Here is a 19,538-nt window from a genome sequence, read left to right on the forward strand (position 1 = left end):
AGTGCTTCCTGACATCACCCCTGAACGGTCTTGCTCTAATTTTAAGATTATGCTCTCTTGTTCTGGAATCCATCACGAGAGGAAATAGTTTCTCTCCATCTAACCTATCAAATCCTTTAATCACCTTAAGTGCCTCAATTAGATCACCCCTTGATCTTCTAATCTGATATTTACAAAGGAACCCATTGCATGCTCAGGCCCTTCCATCATTGACTTTTTACTGCATGCTGCTTTGCTGTCTCCTGGGCAGGGTGCCCTGGAGTGCCAAACAGGGTAACCTTTCTGACACCCACCTCATGCAGCAGCGGCACCACTTTATTCAACATCAACAATGGAGGGTAATTTTTCTGGCGGTAGCAGATCTACGACTGCAGAATGGGCGCGTGATCTGCTACCACCGGTTTTCCATCAGTGCCGAAAGTGGCTATACTGCCCAATCACTAACCCACAACACAGCTCCTTGCTTCCACATTTATTTTGGCTGCCACCAGTTTTTACCAGCCAGTCTTCTGCAAAGGATAAAGATCAAAATCAAGGATATAGAGGAGCAAATTTGCAAGGAAATTACAGAGAGGTGCAAAAGCCATAGAGTTGTGATAATGGGGGACTTCAACTATCCCAATATAGACTGGGATAGTAATAATATAAGGGGAAAAGATGGGGAGGAATTTTTTGAAATGTGTTCAGGAGAACTTTCTTGACCAGTACATTTCCAGCCCAACAAGGAAGGAGGCATTGCTGGATTTGGTTCTGGGAATGAGGCGGGCCACGTGAAGCAAATGTCAATGGGGGAACATTTAGGGAACAGCGGTCATAGTATCATAAGGTTTAGAGTAGCTTTGGAAAAGGACACTCTAAAGTAAAAATACTCAATTGGTGGAGGGCCAATTTCAGTGGGATGAGAACAGATCTGGCCCAGGTAAATTGGAATCAAAGATTGGCAGAAAAAACTGTAATTGAACAATGGGCGGCCTTTAAGGAGGAGATGGTTCAGGTACAGTCTAGGTACATTCCCACGAGGGAGAAAGGTAGGGCAACTAAAACCAGAGCTCCCTGGATGACAAAAGAGATAGAGTAAGATGAAGCAGAAAAAAGGGGCGTATGACAGATTTCAGGTTGATAACACAAGTGAGAACCAGACAAAATATAGAAAGTTCAGAGGGGAAATGAAAAAGAAAATAAGTGGGGCAAAGAAAGATTATGAGAACAGACTGGCGGCCAACATAAAACGGAATCCAAAAGTCTTCTCTTGGCTGTAAACAGTAAACGGGTAGTAAGAGGAGGGATGGGGCCGATTAGGGACCAAAAAGGAGATCCACTCATGGAGGCAGAGGGCATGGCTGAAGTACTAAATGTGTACTTTGCATCTGTCTTTACCAAGGAAGAAGATGCTGCCAGTCTGAGTAAATTGTAAACAATTTTACAACACCAAGTTATAGTCCAGCAATTTTATTTTAAATTCACAAGCTTTCGGAGACTTCCTCCTTCCTCAGGTACATTTACCTGAGGAAGGAGGAAGTCTCCGAAAGCTTGTGAATTTAAAATAAAATTGCTGGACTATAACTTGGTGTTGTAAAATTGTTTACAATTGTCAACCCCAGTCTGAGTAAAGGAAGATGTAGTGAGATACTGGATGGGCTAAAAATTGATTAAAAGTAGATACTGGAAAGGCTTAAAGTAGATAAGTCACCTAGTCTGGATGGGATGCATCCTAGGTTGCTGAGGGAAGTATCTTAGGTTGCTGAGGGAAGTAAGGATGGAAATTACAGAGGTGTTGGCCATAATCTTCCAAACATCCTTAGATACGGGGGTGGTGCCAGAGGACTGGAGAATTGCAAATGTTACAATCTTGTTCAGAAAGGGGTGTAAAGATAAACCCAGCAACTAGAGGCCAGTCAGTTTAACCTCGGTGGTGGGGAATCTTTTAGAAATGATAATCTGGGACAGAATTAACAGACACTTGGACAAGTGTGGATTGATTAGGGAAAGCCAGCACTGATTTGTTAAAGGCAAATCGTGTTTAACTAACTTGATAGAGTTTTTTGATGAGGTAACAGAGAGGATAGATGAGGGCAATGCAGTTGATGTGGTGTATATGGACTTTCAAAAGGTGTTTGATAAAGTGTCGCATAATAGGCTTGTCATCAAGATTAAAGCCCCTGGAATAAAAGGGGCAGTAGTAGCATGGATACAGAATTGGCTAAGTAACAGGGAGCAGAGAGTAGTGGTGAACAGTTGTTTTTCGGACTAGAGGGAGGTGTACAGTGGTGTTCCCCAGGGGTCAATACTAGGACCACTGCTTTTCTTGATATGTTTGGTTAACTTGGACTTGGGTGTACAGGGCACAATTTCCAAGTTTGCAGATGACATAAAACTTGGAAGTGCAGTGAACACTGAGGAGGATAGTAATAGACTTCAAGAGGATATAGACAGGCTGGTGGCATGGCTGGACACGTGGCAGATGAAACTTAACGCAGAAAAGTGCGAGGTGATACATTTTGGTAGGAAGAATGAGAGGCAATATAAACTAAAGGGCACAATTCTAAAAGTGGTACAGGAAGAGAGAGATCTGGGGGTATGTGCACAAATCGTTGAAGATGGCAGGGCAGGTTGAGAAAGTGGTTAAAAAAGCTTACGGGATCCTGGGCTTTATAAATAGAAGCATAGAGTACAAAAGCAAGGAAGTCATGATGAACCTTTATAAAACACTGGTTCAGCCACAACTGGAATATTGTGTCCAGTTCTGGGCACTGCACTTTAGGAAGGATGTGAAGGCCTTAGAGAGGGTGCAGAAGAGATTTACTAGAATGATTCCAGGGGTGAGGGACTTTAGTTACATGGATAGACTGGAGAAGCTGGGGTTGTTCTCCTTGGAACAGAGACGGTTGCGAGGAGATTTGATAGAGGTATTCAAAATCATGAAGGGTCTAGACAGAGTAGATACAGAGAAACTGTTCCCATTGGCGGAAGGGTCAAGAACCAAAGGACATAGATTTAAGGTGATTGGCAAAAGAACCAAAGGTGACATGAGGAAAAACTTTTTTACACAGCAAGAGTGGTTAGGATCTGGAATGCACTGCCTGAGGGGGTGGTGAAGCAGATTCAATCATGGCCTTCAAAAGGGAACTGGATAAGTACTTGAATGGAAAGAATTTGCAGGGCTATGGGGATAGGGCAGGGGCGTGGGACTAGCTGGATTGCTCTTGCATAGAGCGTGCACGGACTCGATGGGCTGAATGGCCTCCTTCCGTGCTGTAACCTTTCTATGATTCTTGTCTTGTAAAAGCTGTACATTTTTGATCACATAGATGTGGCCACTTACCTTTTTTTTTCCCAGGGAGTTTTGGGGGAAGGGGAATAGTGTGCCCTAAAACAGGGGATCAACAGATGGTGCGGGAGTGAGAATAATAGAATATCTTATCTTTTTAAATTTATCACATTTTGAGCCTTCCCTTTGGTGTGCTCCCTGCACCGACTTCAAAGTGGGCTGGGAGCTCAACCCGAATAATGGAGTCGGGCCAACTCCAGAAAGTCCCAGACGGTTGACCAAGTAGGAAGTTGCCCAGTGTTACACTCGTTCACACTCCAGTCCCGCTACCTTAAGGCCAGAATTAGAAAATTAACACCAGAATTCTAGGGACAATATTCAGCATGATTGCTGTTCACTTCCTCTCAGCATTCTGCTACTCAATTGTGCTGAGTTATCACAACTCTTCTGAAAGTGCTTCCGACTGTGGATATATGTAAGGAAGAAAGACTCTGGCCTCAGGATGTCCCAAAACACTTTACAACCAATTGTATGCTTTTGAAGTGTCGTCACTGTTGTAATGTAGGAAACACGGCAGCCAATTTGCGCACAGCAAGTTCCCACAAACAGCAATTAAACATATGACCAGATCGTCTGTTTTAGGTGCTGGTTGAGGGATAATTGTTGGCTAGGTTGCCAGGAAGAACTCCCCTGCTCTTCTTCGAATAGTGCTGTGGGATCTTTTACGTCTACCTGAGAGTGCAGACGGGGCCTCGGTTTAATGTCTCATTCGAAAGCCGGCACCTCCGACATTGTCAGCCAGGATTATGTGCTTAAGTTTCTGGAGTGGACCTGGAACCCACAGGGATAGTTTCTGCTTTGGGCGCAATCGGGAAATTACACCCAAAACGCGCTTGGAATTACGCTGGTTAGGTTACAGTTCAAGTTTCCGCTAAAAATCATTTGCTTAATCACAAAGGTAAAATCTTCCATGAATCAGTGCAATCGGGCAACGTAATACAGTGTAACGGTTCCATTAAAAAGTATTCCTTGATGTATTTAAGAGTGGTAACTTTGTGCAGTTTTATTAATACAGCTGAAAACAGGTTTATCAGCAAAAATAAACATTTTTAATAAGGGTGTCCAGTCCTCCACCTGTGTGTAACCTGATTTAAAATAATTGAAAATGACTTAAAAAACTATACTGAGCCATTTAATAGTTTCATTGGTGTACGCAAGTCAATTTCTTAGTAAATTAAAAAATAGTTACATGAAAAAGCTTTAAAAATGTGCTTACTAGTGCCTGTGCGCCTAACAAAAAAATGAACGCAATTTGAAGAGCCTTCCCGAACCAGCGCAATCAGCAGAATCTCGCAATTATGACCTGGGGGCGTAGCCAGTTTTGTGGGTGGGGCCTGATCCAGGCAAATTGAATCTTGAACCAGCATACAAGAGCGGCGAAAACACGAACTTAAGTGGTTTTGGATGTAACTCACGTTTAAAATTCCCCGATCTTTTACACTGGTTCAGCCGATTGCGCTGGAATCTGGGCGCAAAGCTAGCAGAAACAAACAGAAACTCTACTCCACAGTCATCTGACTCAGAGGCGAAGGTGCTACCACTGAGCCACAGCTGACATGTAGGTATGAACCTGTGTCTTTGTCCCACTCTTTTCAAACCAACTAGGCAGTATCAGGTTAGTTCAGTATTGCACAACTCATTTTGCCTGGCCTGGTCACAAATACTAAAATGTATATGTGGCCATTTTGTCACAAGCTGAACAACTCTCACTTATTTAACTTTTGAAAAATGTGAGCTGAACAAACAGATGAATCATTCAGCGCTGATGCAAACTCATTATTGTGCAGGACATTAAAGGGACACTTAACTAAGAGGCAGCACCATGCTTGTGGAGATTTAATGCTTTGAATATCCCATTAGTTATTTCACTGATCAACACAATATTTCATTACCAGACAAGGCACTACTTTGTACAGCCCAGTTGAAAGCCATATCTGTCTGCTGTTCTCTAAAGGCTCAGAGCTTATAGCTCAAATGTACTTTGTACTAACTGGATTGTTTTTGACATTGTGCTATCACTGATTATTTTTTTCTTCTTTGTTCTTTAATTCTCAGGAAGCCGTGCATCTGATTAAGGCCTGAAGAAGTTTGTCATCAAGTCTCATAACGTTATGTAAAGTCGGATCCCACTCTTCTGTGGACAAACAGGAAAACTACTTAATCGCACTTGAGCCCGATTCCTGTGCCCTGCTGAAAAGCTAGGATTAGTTGAATCTCATTTGATAGATTTTGCCACAAAAATAAAAGATTGGGATCTCTCACTTTGCACTCGCTGAGGCTGGTCTAGAATAACAAAGGTTTCTTTTCATGTGCGAGGGAATCGTTTCAGATTTGGAATTTTTATACTCTTTTTCTCAGATAATTAAAACCATTAATTTCTCACAGATCTGTGGTAGATTTCTGTATAGTTCACAGAGTAAGAACAATTAGGAGCAAAGATCAGGAATTTTTTGCGCTTTTTTTGGTATCCTGTATCTTCTTAGCCTATTCTTTGGGTAGTTGTTATGGTATTTGTGGTGTGCTCCAGCTCGTAGTAACATAAGCTTGTAGAAGTCTTACTTCAACAAAAACTATTGATATGTCAACATATAGCAGAAATCTTTTCATGATATTTTTTGTTTATTCTGAAGGTGACAGTTATGAACTGCTTTTCACACCGTATGCGCTTTCATTGCTTTTTATGACATGAAGTATTGTAAATTATTCTTTACCCTTTGTACAAGAAATGATTCAAAACATTTATGTCAAAACCGGATTCACAATAAAAATACAATTGACTTCTTTTGGTAATGAATTTGTGCTTGTATTGAATTTATTTGTTTGATGAGGAAAACAGAGATCAGTCACCTGTCAGATCCATTGAAACAATATTGTCCGGCCCCGCATTTGGGCTGCAGGACTGGTACATTGACTCTTCTTGGGTTACCACAATTATAGATATAGTGTGAGCTCTCACCATGGATTGGGCCTGCTGCCAGGCGCTCATTCAACTGGGAGAAGTGATGGAAAATCTGGTTAAAGGGAAAGTGGTCAATTAAAGGGAAGAGTGTGGAGGGCAAGAAATTACTGATGGCAAAAATAGTGCTGATGGTAAAATCAACGAGCTGGTACAGTTCCATGGGTGCCCAGAAATTGGTAGAGGTAGGAAAAGTAATCTCTAGCCAATTGATGGAATGGCGTAGAAATAGGTAGGTGTGAGGAAGGTTTCCCTATTTACCTCCCCAACGGATAGTAGTGCAATAAACCTGGCAAGAGATCATGACCAGGGTTAATACACTACCTGTAGAACCTGAGAACAGATGCAAAAGGAGATGCTTGACCTTAATGAAGCTGCCATGGTACAGCTACCCAACAATACCATATGCCAGGTAGATGGCCCAAGTATGAATTCCACTAAGTGTTGCTTCTCAAACTGTTGCCCATTTACTGCTGGTCCACACTAAGCCTTCAGACAACCTCTTTCATTGCTTACCACACATGCCCATACTCCAGCACGGCAGATATTCAAGCTGCAATTTCCACAGACACTCTTCGAAAACTGACATTTTAAAAAAGCTTCACACAGCTACTCATTGTAACACAACCCAGCTGCATGACACATGGGATGGGCATAGTATGGGTACATGTCTGTTAGTATATTTGCTCCAACACAAGGAGGTATACAGCCATCTCAATCCCCAGAGTCACATGCCACCATCCTGCAGCCAACCATCTCACTTACAAGTCCTATGGGAAATGACCTAGAAGTGGCACTAGAATAGGCCCTGGTGTTGCACAAAAGACACTATCACCAAGGGGAAGTACCGCGGTAAAAAATAGTAATAGCGCACGCATTGATCTTATATTGGGTTTAAAATATTGTTATACTTTATTTCAACATTTTCCAGAGTTTTCTTCTGATAGTTCAGTATAAGATAACAGCAGGTCGAAGGATAGGCACCTGTGACAGTTGAGTTAATGCAGCAGAAATTGTTGGTCAAGGTGTTATCGGCTATTGCATTGCGCATGTTTGGAGAGGACTATCAGTGCATTGGGCAGATGAGGCACTTAGCTGAAAGCCTTGTCTGTGAGAGTCTGACCACTGAGGTGTTTCAGCAGGAATATCTTCAGAGACATTCTCAGGATCCTGACCTGCCCTTGAATGAGAATGGGCCTTCTCCACCTGCTCCGTGGCTAGGTCTCTATGGATCGCAAAGTTGTATAGTATGCAGGAGACAATAATGATCTTGGAGACACTGGTGGAGCTGCGCTGTAATACATCGGTCCAGGTGTCAGAGGCACTGCTTCAGGATGCCTAGAGTATGCTCAATAATGATCCTGATGTTGCATAATCCTCATTGTATCTGGATTCATTTAGTGTTCCCGGCTATCACAATGGTGTCATGAGAGGATATCCTTTGAGACCTATTAACCATCTTTCCAGTCTGGTCTTTCCTTCAAATAACCCAGGCACAGAGGATCTTAAAATAAAAGAATCATGACCTGCTGCAAGTATACTCCTTGTTGCTGGTCACTGACCACCTGGATGCTGATGGAGTGGGCCCCTCTGGGATTTATGGAAGGTCTGGGACTCTGTGTATGGGGTCCAGGTGGCCACATGGGTGCCATCAATAATACCTTGGGCTTTGGGGAATTCTGCAATGTGGACAAATTGTAGCACCTTCTCATTCTGCTGCTGGTTTTCCATGAGAAAATAATGAAAATGTTTGACCTGGCAGACAGATTTCAGTGACCTCTTTGATGCGTCAGTGAACTGCAAGTTGACTCATGTTGCCAAAGTCTCCAGAGATAGCTTGGAAATGAGCTTGAGGATTAAAAGTTCAAGGCTGTTGTGACCTTCATGGAAATGACAAGGCTACTCCTGTGTGGGTGGTTGTCTGCTGTCAGATTCCAGGAGATGGCACTACCCTATCACTTCTTCCCTGTTTATTTGGAGTCTGCAATAGCAGTTGTCCTTGAACATTCCAAGATAGGTGTGCCTGAGTCTTTACAAAGGACTGCGTGAGTAAGGGAGGACGTGAGCAGTCCCCCTCGTGTAAGTGAACCTGCCTCACATCCCTCCTTTCACCGTATTCTTAAGCCTCCAAAAAACTCAAAGAGAGATGGATGGTCATAAAAATTCCCATATTCCCTCTTTTAATTGTAGCAAACAGAAATCCAACAAAAAATCTGTCAAAAATACTACAGTTTAAGCTTTAACAACTAACATTCTCAAAGTTCAGAATGTGTCGAGCCTTCATTGCCGATTTTATACAGGAAAGCTGAGTGCACAGCACATTCCCTGCAAGAAAATGGGGGATGGTGCGCAGTCTCATTTCAACGCAATTTATGTGGACTTCCATGTTAAAACGGAGCTCTCACACAGAATGTGCAAGGGCATTATGGGCTGGCCTAAAATGCTGCCTGGCCGCTGTGCAAGTCAGGCAGGGATCCGGCAACATAGAACGACCACCTGACTTCCTGTCCTGCACTTCCCAGTTCCATGCCAGTGCAATCAAAAATCTAGCAGTTTAATCATATGTTAGATACAACATAAACAAAATGCAGCTGAATATGTCAACCAGAAAATTCAGCTCAGCAGACAAAAGGGATCTTTTTATGAAAAGCAGAGGATTACATGCACCGACCATCAGAACAGCAGGGTATTTTTTTTCTAATCACATATATAATAGTGCTCAAAATTCCTCTTTAAAAAGAACAGGAGAATGGCTTACTAACAAAATTACAGGCTTTGAATTGTACAATTTCTGGGAAGATGATTTTGTTAGTCAGTCATTAATTATGGAGAAAATTGGGAGGCATTGAACTCTTTTTATTAAACAGGGAATTTCAGTTTTATCTGAAGTCTAACCAATGCATCCTCCAACTTCTGCTGTATCACTGATTATTTGCAGGATGGTCAAACTTGCCTCAGGTCAGTGAACATGTAATAAAGGGGACAAACTAGGGGCTGGGGTACAATTATAGCAGTAAAGTGAGTATATTGATGTAGCTGCTAGTCTCAGATCTAATGAAGTTATTCTCTAAATAGTGAGATATAAGGATAACGAAAGTTTTTGCATTTTCATGATGTCTGAGCAACAAGGTAATGATTGTACACTTTAATACTTTCTGTTCCTGAGCTAATCATATTTTAATTATTTATCCTCCAACACTGTGGACTCCTTTCATCTCAGAAAAGTCAACTTGATTTGTCTTCTTAATGTATCAAATTTTAGTTACAATTTTCAGATTAATTTCCAGCTGCTCCTTTCCATATTTCTCAGTACACAATTTCTGATCGCAGGGTAAACTTTCTAAAGGGCCGTTATGCCTGAAGGTCTGAGAATGGGGCCTTTAGTCAGTTAACCACGTGGTACTTCAGCAACTGGGTCATTTGAGCTCCATGGGTTAATTCATCTTCCTTACAATGGTGAGTTCGATAACTCTTCCAGTAACCTCAAGGCATCTGTGCTTACTTTTGAAACAAAGCTATTTTTAAGTAACTCCAAAAGAAATAGAAATAAATATGAATTCCTTATTGGTCTTAAACAAAGCCTGAAATGGGATAGAATCACTGACAGTGATTCTGCTAATCAGCCATCTACCAATTCAAGCATTATTAATTTTTTTTTAATTGGGTCCATGTGGAATAACACTCCTGGTAACCTGCCAGGATCAATATTTAAAACATGAAAGGGCTGAAGAACCTAAACCAATATCCTAGGCAGCATGTTGAACAATGCTGGATACAAGTCTCACGATTGTGTCTGTTACTGATCCACAGATCTTGAAGGAGATGACGCTGTGTAAATTAGGGTTGAAGTAGCCATAATTCTTTCCAAAGTGCTGCAGGTACATCTTAAAATATAAATAAGGCAAGTCCTTTTAGTATATGAAATAAAAATATGTAAATGGAAATATGAAATGGGATCTGCAAATTTATCCTTCACAAGTCGATTGTATTTATTTTGCTGACAGATCTGCCTGTTAAACATCAGAATTGAATTCTGCTCTGTAAACATACTGAATTTCTCATCCACTCTCATTCAGCAAGCTGCCTGTCAGTGCTGGTTCAGCTCACTGAGATTATTCAAATGAGGCCTAACCATGAAAATAGTTCAGGCCTTGCACTGATTCAATCAGGCAGGTAGCGGGCTCGCTACGCACACCTCCTACCCGATGGAATTGGACAGATGAAAATTCACCCCATGGTCTGTTACTTTTGAATGTGGAATATGGTAAGTTAGAATTACAGATAATTTGGATCTACAGATTTCACTGGAAAAAAAAATCAAAAATATATTTGCATTATATCCAAAATGCTCACATTCTGCCCGAGGGGTTAATAAGAGCTAGTTAGAACCAAAAGGCATTTTCTATCTCTGTGGACATTTACAGAGTGCAGTTTGATGTTCTTTCAGGCCTGTTGTGTACTAGTTAGATTTGCCTACATCAGTAGAGAGAGCAGCAAGGCAACTCAGTTTGCTCAGTAGGACAGACACTAGCTGTGACAGTCAGTTACTAATCTGGATTTTGTTTCTCTTTTCAGACAGTTCTAATTTAGTGTATTCTCCCCTTCTGTGCATTATGTTTTGAGAAGAACTAATTGCATTTCTTGACTTATGGTGGTTTTCAATCATGTTGTAAATGCAACACTTAGTAAGTACAGAGACTTAAAGGATCATATTATCCCTGTACAATTTGCAGTGCTGTTTCTACATTGCATGGGAGTGCCACAGTCTGTGGTCCCATGACAACCCATGTTGACCTTAAGTAGAATCGCACAACCATGAACTTAGAAGATATGTCCTCTGAGAGGAGCTCAGTGGGGAATAAACTCCAATTCTAATACTCTCAGAGTTTCAATTCCTTCCTTGAATATTTACAATGTAATATGAACAGACTTCAAATCAGTAACAGTGACCAAAAGGGTTTATTTTTTCACCTGTTCCCGCATATTCATCCAGAATATATGAGCTCATTAATCATCTGATTTCACAGTTCACTTCCATGATTTTTTCTAAAATCTAATTTATCGCCCAACCTTTGCTAAAAAGACAGTGTACACCGACTTATTTCCTAATTGGAATCAAACTGTCAGCCTTAATGGAGGGAGGGGTCTGTAATGAGCCAGTAAACCACACTGATAAGATTAGGGCTAAGTGCCAATATTTTACGATGCTAAGCTGCTGTGTATTTTTTACTGGAGGCCTTCATAGCTATTGGGGGGAATTTTAATCCCACCATGACGGGCAGGAGAGGGTCGAGAGGGGGGTTAAAAATTTTAAATCACATAACGCGACCCCAAACGCGGCGTACGTGCCATTTTCATGAGAGGCGGGGCACCTCATTATAATATTTGAAGCAGGCTTCCACAGGGCCGTTAGGAGCCTGATTTAAACTTATTGCTGGCTGGCCGGGTTTCCCAGGGTTCGGGAAACCTAGCAGCGAAATGGAGACGGGAGCTGTTGGATCAGCAGGTAAGTGCTTTTTATAGAACTGCTTGTGAGGCAGGAGGAGCAGGAGTGCCCCTCCCCCCGTCCCCGGCCCCTCAAGCAAACCTTCTACTGCGAGTGGCTGCCCCCTCCCCCGCGGGTCCGAGCCCACGGTCTCAAGCCTTATGCCCCGTGATCTTTGCCGATTGCCAGGGATCATCCCCAACGGTCCCAGGCTGCGGCCTTCTACCACAGGCTTTCCCGCCCAGCACCCGGTCAGCATCTCAATCTGGCCGGCTGCCAGGCGGGAAACGGAATTAAAAAATTATAATGAGGTCCTGCCGCTAAATTCAGCAGGGCCTTCGTGTGCCCGGGTTTTCCGGGTTTCCCCACCCGCAAACATGCTCCCCCACTCCCTCCCGGCCTCCCTGTAAATGTCGGGGCCAGTATGTCAAAACTGTGTCTACACTTCACACGGTTTTCCTTCTGAAAGGCTTTTATGAAAATCAACTAAATGCTATTGTTGTGGATTTGGCACTTCTCATGGATAAGAACATAAGAACATAAGAAATAGGAGCAGGAGTAGGCCAATCGGCCCCTCGAGCCTGCTCCGCCATTCAATAAGATCATGGCTGATCTGATCCTAATCTCAAATTTAAATTCATGTCCAATTTCCTTGCCCGCTCCCCGTAACCCCTAATTCCCTTTACTTCTAGGAAACTGTCTATTTCTGTTTTAAATTTATTTAATGATGTAGCTTCCACAGCTTCCTGGGGCAGCAAATTCCACAGACCTACCACCCTCTGAGTGAAGAAGTTTCTCCTCATCTCAGTTTTGAAGGAGCAGCCCCTTATTCTAAGATTATTCCCCCTAGTTCTAGTTTCACCCATCCTTGGGAACATCCTTACCGCATCCACCCAATCAAGCCCCTTCACAATCTTATATGTTTCAATAAGATCGCCTCTCATTCTTCTGAACTCCAATGAGTAGAGTCCCAATCTACTCAACCTCTCCTCATATGTCCACCCCCTCATCCCCGAGATTAACCGAGTGAACCTTCTTTGTACTGCCTCGAGAGCAAGTATGTCTTTTCTTAAGTATGGAGACCAAAACTGTATGCAGTATTCCAGGTGCGGTCTCACCATGGATCATCCAGGAAGAGACAAAGATGAGAAAAAGAATGGCCACACAAGTTTGCAGTATTTTCGATTGCTGCCATCATGCATAGGCTTTCAATTATTGACACTGAAGGAGGAACGTGCTTTCTGTTTCCTCACTTGTTTTTAAATGAAAATTTCCTTTCATCCCTCTTGAGAACCTTAATAAAATCAAGTTCAGAATCAAAGCAGCAGGGGTGCTTTGAAAACTGCATGACAGCATCAGCATACTGTGGACACCATGTTACTGTGTGCGAGGGGGAAGCACCAAGCAGAGCCTGAACACCTTCACACAAGGGAGGGGAAATCAGAGGGAGCATCAATTAGAGGGAGTGTTCACCCCAGTCCAGCTGGGAGTTAACTCAAATCAGCAAAGGCAAGGGGCCTGGTCACCTCCTCACCCTCTCAGCTCCAAGTGGTGCATGGCCTAAGAGGAAAGCAATACTGGGAAGAAAGCGAGGGATTTGATATGCTCAAAAAAAAATCATACCTGCAACACAATTGTAATGGATTTCAAAGCAACATTTTAACGACGTTTGGCTTGCAATCCAGAGATTGGTGTTTCAGCCACTTAAATATTGAATCCACAGGGCTTAAAGTTACTCCGTGCATATTAGCATACAAAAACATAATGCATAGAATAAAAAGGTTTATGGTGCCATTAAAATAATGGCCAAAGAAATTTCACGTGAATGTCAAGGCAATTTTACAGTCCACATGGCTGAGGGTGTTGGAATGGAATGGGTAAACAGGGATCCAGAAATCAGGTCAGAAGACCTTTCACCTGTTCCTTGCTCAGTGCACACAAAATACAACTTTCTGACTGGTCCATATTTCAGCACAGTAGTGCTCCCATACAACATGTGCGAGAGCTTCAAAATTATTACAATACATTCAAATGACCTAAAGGTGTGATTTCCCAGGCTTCTTGTCAGGAATGTACTATGTGATGACTGAGCCCATGTAAAATGGGTGAAGTTGTTTAGAGCCTTTGTGAGCTTGTGATTTTAAAAATGTTACATCGAGTTTACAACACGGAAACAGGCCATTTGGCCCAACTGGCCTATGCCGGTGTTTATGCTCCATTCAAGCCTCCTTCATTTCCTTTCTCTTTCATGTGCTTATTTAGCTCCTCCTTACAAGCATCTGTGCTATTTGCCTCAACTACCTTGTGGTAGCGAGTTCCACATTCTAATCACTCTCTGGGTAAAGGAGTTTCTCCTGAATTCCCTATTGGATTTATTAGTGACTATCTTATATTTATGACCTCTAACTTTGGACTTCTTCACAAGTGGAAACATTTTTTCTACGTCCACCCTATCAAACCCTTTCATTATCTAAAGACCTCTATCAGGTCACCCTTCTCTATTCTAGAGAAAAGAACCCCAGCCTGTTCAGCCTTTCCTGATAAGTATATCCTATTCTGGTATCATCCTTGTGAATCTTTTTTGCACCTTCTCCAATTTTATCAATTTTATTTGTCCTTTTAATAATATTGAGACCAGAACTGGGCACAGTACTCCAAATATGGTTTAACCAAGGTTCTATACAAGTTTAACATAACTTCTCTGCTTTTCAATTCTATCCCTCTAGAAATGAACCTCAGTGCTTGGTTTGCCTTTTTGTGGCAATATTAACCTGCGTCACTACTTTTAATGATTTGTATATCTGTAACCCAAAATCCCTTTGCTCCTCTACCTCATTTAGACTCTTATTATCCATGCAATATGTGGTCCCCTTATTCTTCCTACCAAAATGCACCACCTCACACTTAACAATATTGAAAATTAATTTGCCAATTACACGCCCATTCTGCAAGTTTATTAATGTCCTCTTGCATTTTGATGCATTCTTCCTTTGTATTAACTACACCCCCCAATTTGGTGTTATCCACAGATTTTGAAATTGTATTTCCAATTCCTGAGTCCCAATCGTTTATCTAAATTGCGAACAGTGGTCCCAGCACCGATCACTATGGAACACCACTTCCCACCTTTTGCCAGTCTGAGTAACTACCCTTAACCCCTACTCTCTGTTTTCTGTTTTGTAACCAGCTTGCTATCCATTCAGCTGCTTGTCCCCTGATTCCACATGTTCTGACCTTAATCATGAGTCTACAATGCGGTATCTTATCAAAGGCCTTTTAAAAATCCAAATATATTACATCTACTACGCTAGTCTTGTCTGCTCTTTCTGTTGCTTCTTCAAAGAATTCACTAAGATTGGTCAAGCATAACTTTCCCTTCTGAAATCCAAGCTGACTATTCTTTATTATTTTTTTGTTTTCTAGATGTTTTTCTGTTACATCTTTGAGTAAAGATTCCATTATCTTTCCTACCACTGACATTAACATAATTGGTCTATTGTTCCCTGGACTTGTTCTGTCTCCCTTTTTAAATATAGGAATAACATTAGCTGCCCGCCAGTCCTCTGGCACTATTCCCTGTTCTGATGAATTTTTATATATTTGTAATAGTGCCTCTGCTATCTCTTCCCTAACTTCTTTTAATATGCATGGATGCAATCCATCCGGACCATGGGTTTTATCCTCCTAAGTTTGATTAGTTTATCAATTATCTCCCCCCTTTCTATCTTAAGTGTCTTTTTATCTTTTTAGATCTCTTCTTCCAATGTCATGCCCATCTTGTTAGTCTCCCTGATAAATACTGATCAATATTTGCGCCATTTCACTGTCATTACCTGTGAGTTTATCGTGTGTATCCCTTAGTGGCCCAGTCCCTATCCTGAATTTTCTTTTGTTATTTATGTGTCTGTAGAATACTTAACTATTTCTTTTTATATTCCTTGATTATTTAATTTCGTCATTTCTCTTTGCCTTCCTAATTGTTTTTTTTGACTTCTTTCCTAACCTTTTCGTATTCCCTTTTGTCATCCTCTCCTTTATTGTCTATGTACTTAGTGTATGCCTTTTTCTTTAGTTTCAATTTTACCCTTATCTCTTTATTCATTCAATGGTTTCATTATTGGATAGTTTGTTCTTGTTTTTTAGAGAAATATATTTCTCCTTAACTCTATTGATCACCGTTTTAAATATTTCCCACTGTTGCTCTATCTCTTTGTCTGTCAACACTTTATCCAGTTTGCCTTCATTTGTTCCGTTCTCATCCCCTCACAATTAGTTTTTTTCCAATCTGTTACTTTGGTCTTTGTCTTACTTAGATCATTCGCAATCATATTTTAAATCTTATTGTGTTATGATCGTTATTGCCGAGATGTTCCTTCTCTTACTTCTCTTATCTGTTCTGGTTCATTTCCCATGACTAGATTCAGCAGTGATTCCTCTCTTGTTGGGCTTCTCACATACTGCATAAGAAAGGATTCATGTACACAGTGTAAAAATGCCATTCCCTTTTCTCTACCTCTTCTTGCCAGTTTATTTGGGGGTAGTTGAATGATTATGTGTCCCATGATTATTATTCAATGTTTTTTTAACTCATTTCATAGATTTGCCTTCATCCTCCACTTCCGTTCCATGTATTGGAGACTTTCTTGCTGTCATTTTGCTTCTTGGATATGTGCTTTCTGAACTTTTTTCTTGGTTTTGTTTTTGCCTTAGTCTTTGTATTTTCTGAGGGTGAAATTGATCTTTGCCAGTAGTGTGAAACAGCCTCATAGTGAATCGGCAATCCGTTTTACACCGTGCCCAATTTTCTTTTCCACCAAAGTGAATGGGGTGGTGACTCGGCACTGCAAGTGCAGCACAGGCCCCAACTGGGAGGCCTGAGGCTGGCCTGAAATTGGGCCTCAGGCCTTGTTAATATTTTACGTGTGAGCTGCCGGCAGCTGTCGCACTTCCACAGGAAGCATGCACATTAAAGATGCCGAATGTCGGGTCGCTTGCCTGGCTGGCAGCGGGCTGAAGGTAAGTCCCAAGAAGGGAGGTTGGAACAGGGGGAAAGACGATCGCGCTGACTGTGGAGTTGGGGGAGCCTTCCTTCTTCTCCTGGCTCCACTGGAAGGTTTTTAAAAAAAATTTTTAAAACTTACCTTTCATTGGCAGCCTCAGGGGCCGCTGAAGGATCCTGAGCGAGGCAGGCCTGACATCTGCTCCGCTCATTGTAAACACATTTTAAAGAGGGGTCTTTCAATAGGCGATAGGCCCCTAATTAACATATTCATGGGGCCTAAAGCCTGTTTTAGGTGGCCGCTTGGGACACCTATAAAATGAGCCTGATGAATTTCGCAGTGGACTGAACACCCATGCAGATTAGACGAGGGCCATTCCACTGCTAAATTTGTAAGCGTTGTGCTCATTTAATGCACGAAAAGTGGGTACAATGCATTGCAATTTCTACCCCAATGTTTTGCGCTACTAGCATAGACCAATTTCAGCCCCTTGGTGTTTTTTGTGTATTTTTTTTTGGCATATTTGGAGCTGTAATTTTTCTTAATGTGTGGAAAACCATGGGAGACATGTTAACCTCCACGCTTAAATTCTCAGTACGTGCTCCCATTGCGCAAAGCTCCATGCTGGCAGCACTGATTTGTGAAACCTTGTTAGAATATAGGCTGAAGGACACCCTTCACACACAACTTGTATGTCAGTACACCACGTGACATGCTGTACATTAGTGTACGCTTGTGTAGCAGTGAGTGAGGAAAGGAGGGAGGGTGTGAGTGAGTGAGTAGGGGGAGGAAGAATAATAGAAAAAATTTAGTCTTGAATATTGAGAAGACCATTTCTGCAAGGGTTCTACCGGTCTCCCGCTGAGGTTATGGCAGAAAATTGGGAGAACCTCTGTGGAATTTCAGGACCTGGATTACAAATGTCCTTCAAGAAAGGGAACCCGCCACCCTTACCCGCTCTGCCTACCAAGCCATTCAGTTGTAAAAAACTGCTACAACACGCAGGTTGTCATTTTAACCTAACCTTCCTGGCAGGAAATTGACAGGATCGGATTGGCTGTCTGTTTTACACTTCTCCCAATTTTACTCCCAATTGAACTCAATGGAAAGTAAAATCGAGCAGAGTGTAAGACGGGCATCCAATCCAACCCTGCCAATTCTCCGCCGGGCTGGTTGAGGTTAGAATTACCTCTTAGTTTTGAGCACCTTTGCCACAGGGACTGCAGCAGTTGAAGAAGGCAGCCCACCACCACCTTCTCAGGGCAACTAAGGGTAGGTAATAAATGTGACCTTGCCAGTTTTGCCCACGTCGCAAGAATGAATGATTAAAAAAAAACTATTGGAAGCTTGAAGAGCCAGACACTGACAGCCAGGTGCTCAACCTAAATCCCAACTTGGTGTGAGTAAATGCCTACACATTATGCACCAAGTTTTGTTGGGAGTTTGCTGTGTGAGGAAAACTTTCTAGTTGCAAGTACGACAATGGTTCCAGATTAAAGTGACAGCCTGCGCAAAGTTTGCCCTGCAGCTATATGGGCTGAATCTGTTTGTGGCATGTATGCTTTGCTCACTTAATTTGGCTAGACAAATGCTGAATCACCTTACCGTGGCAACTGCCAAACTTTTCCACATCTGTTCCCAATTTCTGTGGATGTTGGGAACTGTGTTCACCCTTTTGGCCATCTCTTCCCACATTGTGAAAATAGCTCTCCTCTGAGGAAGTCAACCTCAGTTCCAAAACATGACAGCACTTGCTGCAACAAATGTATATGTATTTGATGTTGTGTATATGGACTTTCAAAAGGCGTTCGATAAAGTGCCGCATAATAGACCTGTTGGCAAAATCGAAGCCCATGGGATTAAAGGGGCAGTGACAGTGTGGATACGAAATTGGCTAAGAGACAGAAAGCAGAGAGTAGTGGTGAATGGTTGTTTATCAGACTAGAGGGAAGTGTGCAGTGGTGTCCCCCAGGGGTCGGTATTAAGGCTACAGTTCTTTATTATGATAATGACCTGGACTTGGGTATAGGAGACAAAATTTCAACGTTTGCAGATGATACAAAACTTGGAAATGTAGTCAACAGTGAGGAGGATAGTAACAGACTTCAGGAGGACTTTGGGCTTGAAGAATGGCATGAGTTCAGCCTTTGTGCAAACCATTAGTGCATTGGTCGCTTTGATCCAGTCCTGCCACCTCAGGGTTAAGAGTAAAAAATTTACACTGCTGGGAGTTCCTGTTCTAATATTACACAATGTAATTTAAAGGCACGTGTGTTACTTTGAGGTCATAGTTTGGAGAAAGATGCTATAATGAGTGTCAGTTCAGGTTAATGTGCAGATAACGGCAACAAATAAACAACAACAACAACTTGAATTTATATAGGCTGAGAATTTCCTCTGAATTGCTCGCAGTCCACCGCCGTAATTTCACTTTAGGCACCTAAACAGGGTTTGTGCCGCACTTCTGGCAAAGTTACGGTGACAGCACACGAGCAGCTCCAAGGAAATTTCCAGCCATGGTGCCTTAATGTAGAAAAATGTTCCAAAGCAGTGCAGAGGCATAATCAAAAAAAATAGATGCCGAGCCAAAGAAGGAGCTATTAGGAGGGGTGACCAAAAGCTTGGCCAAAGAGGTGGGTTTAAGGAAGGTGTTAAAAAAGGATAGGGAGGTGGAGAAGTGGAGTTTAGGGAGAGAATTCCAGAGTGTGGGATCTAGGTGGCTAAAGTGAGAATTGGTAAGCGGGTCTTGGTGCGAGATAGCATACGGGC

The 19,538-nt window shown here is 42.1% G+C and overlaps 1 protein-coding gene across 2 annotated transcripts in view; it reads left to right on the plus strand.

Annotated features, from left to right (window-relative positions):
- The window catches only part of LOC137327071 (uncharacterized), a 323,001-nt gene extending 316,894 nt beyond the window's left edge, over positions 1–6,107 (plus strand). For both annotated transcript variants that reach the window (XM_067992511.1, XM_067992483.1), the window contains exon 7: positions 5,384–6,107. The gene's annotated coding sequence lies outside the window, so the exon portion shown is untranslated. The remainder of the gene's footprint in view (positions 1–5,383) is intronic.
- The last annotated feature ends 13,431 nt before the right edge of the window (positions 6,108–19,538 follow it).

Source organism: Heptranchias perlo, chromosome 1 (genome assembly GCF_035084215.1).
Source record: "Heptranchias perlo isolate sHepPer1 chromosome 1, sHepPer1.hap1, whole genome shotgun sequence".
NCBI lineage: Eukaryota > Metazoa > Chordata > Chondrichthyes > Hexanchiformes > Hexanchidae > Heptranchias > Heptranchias perlo.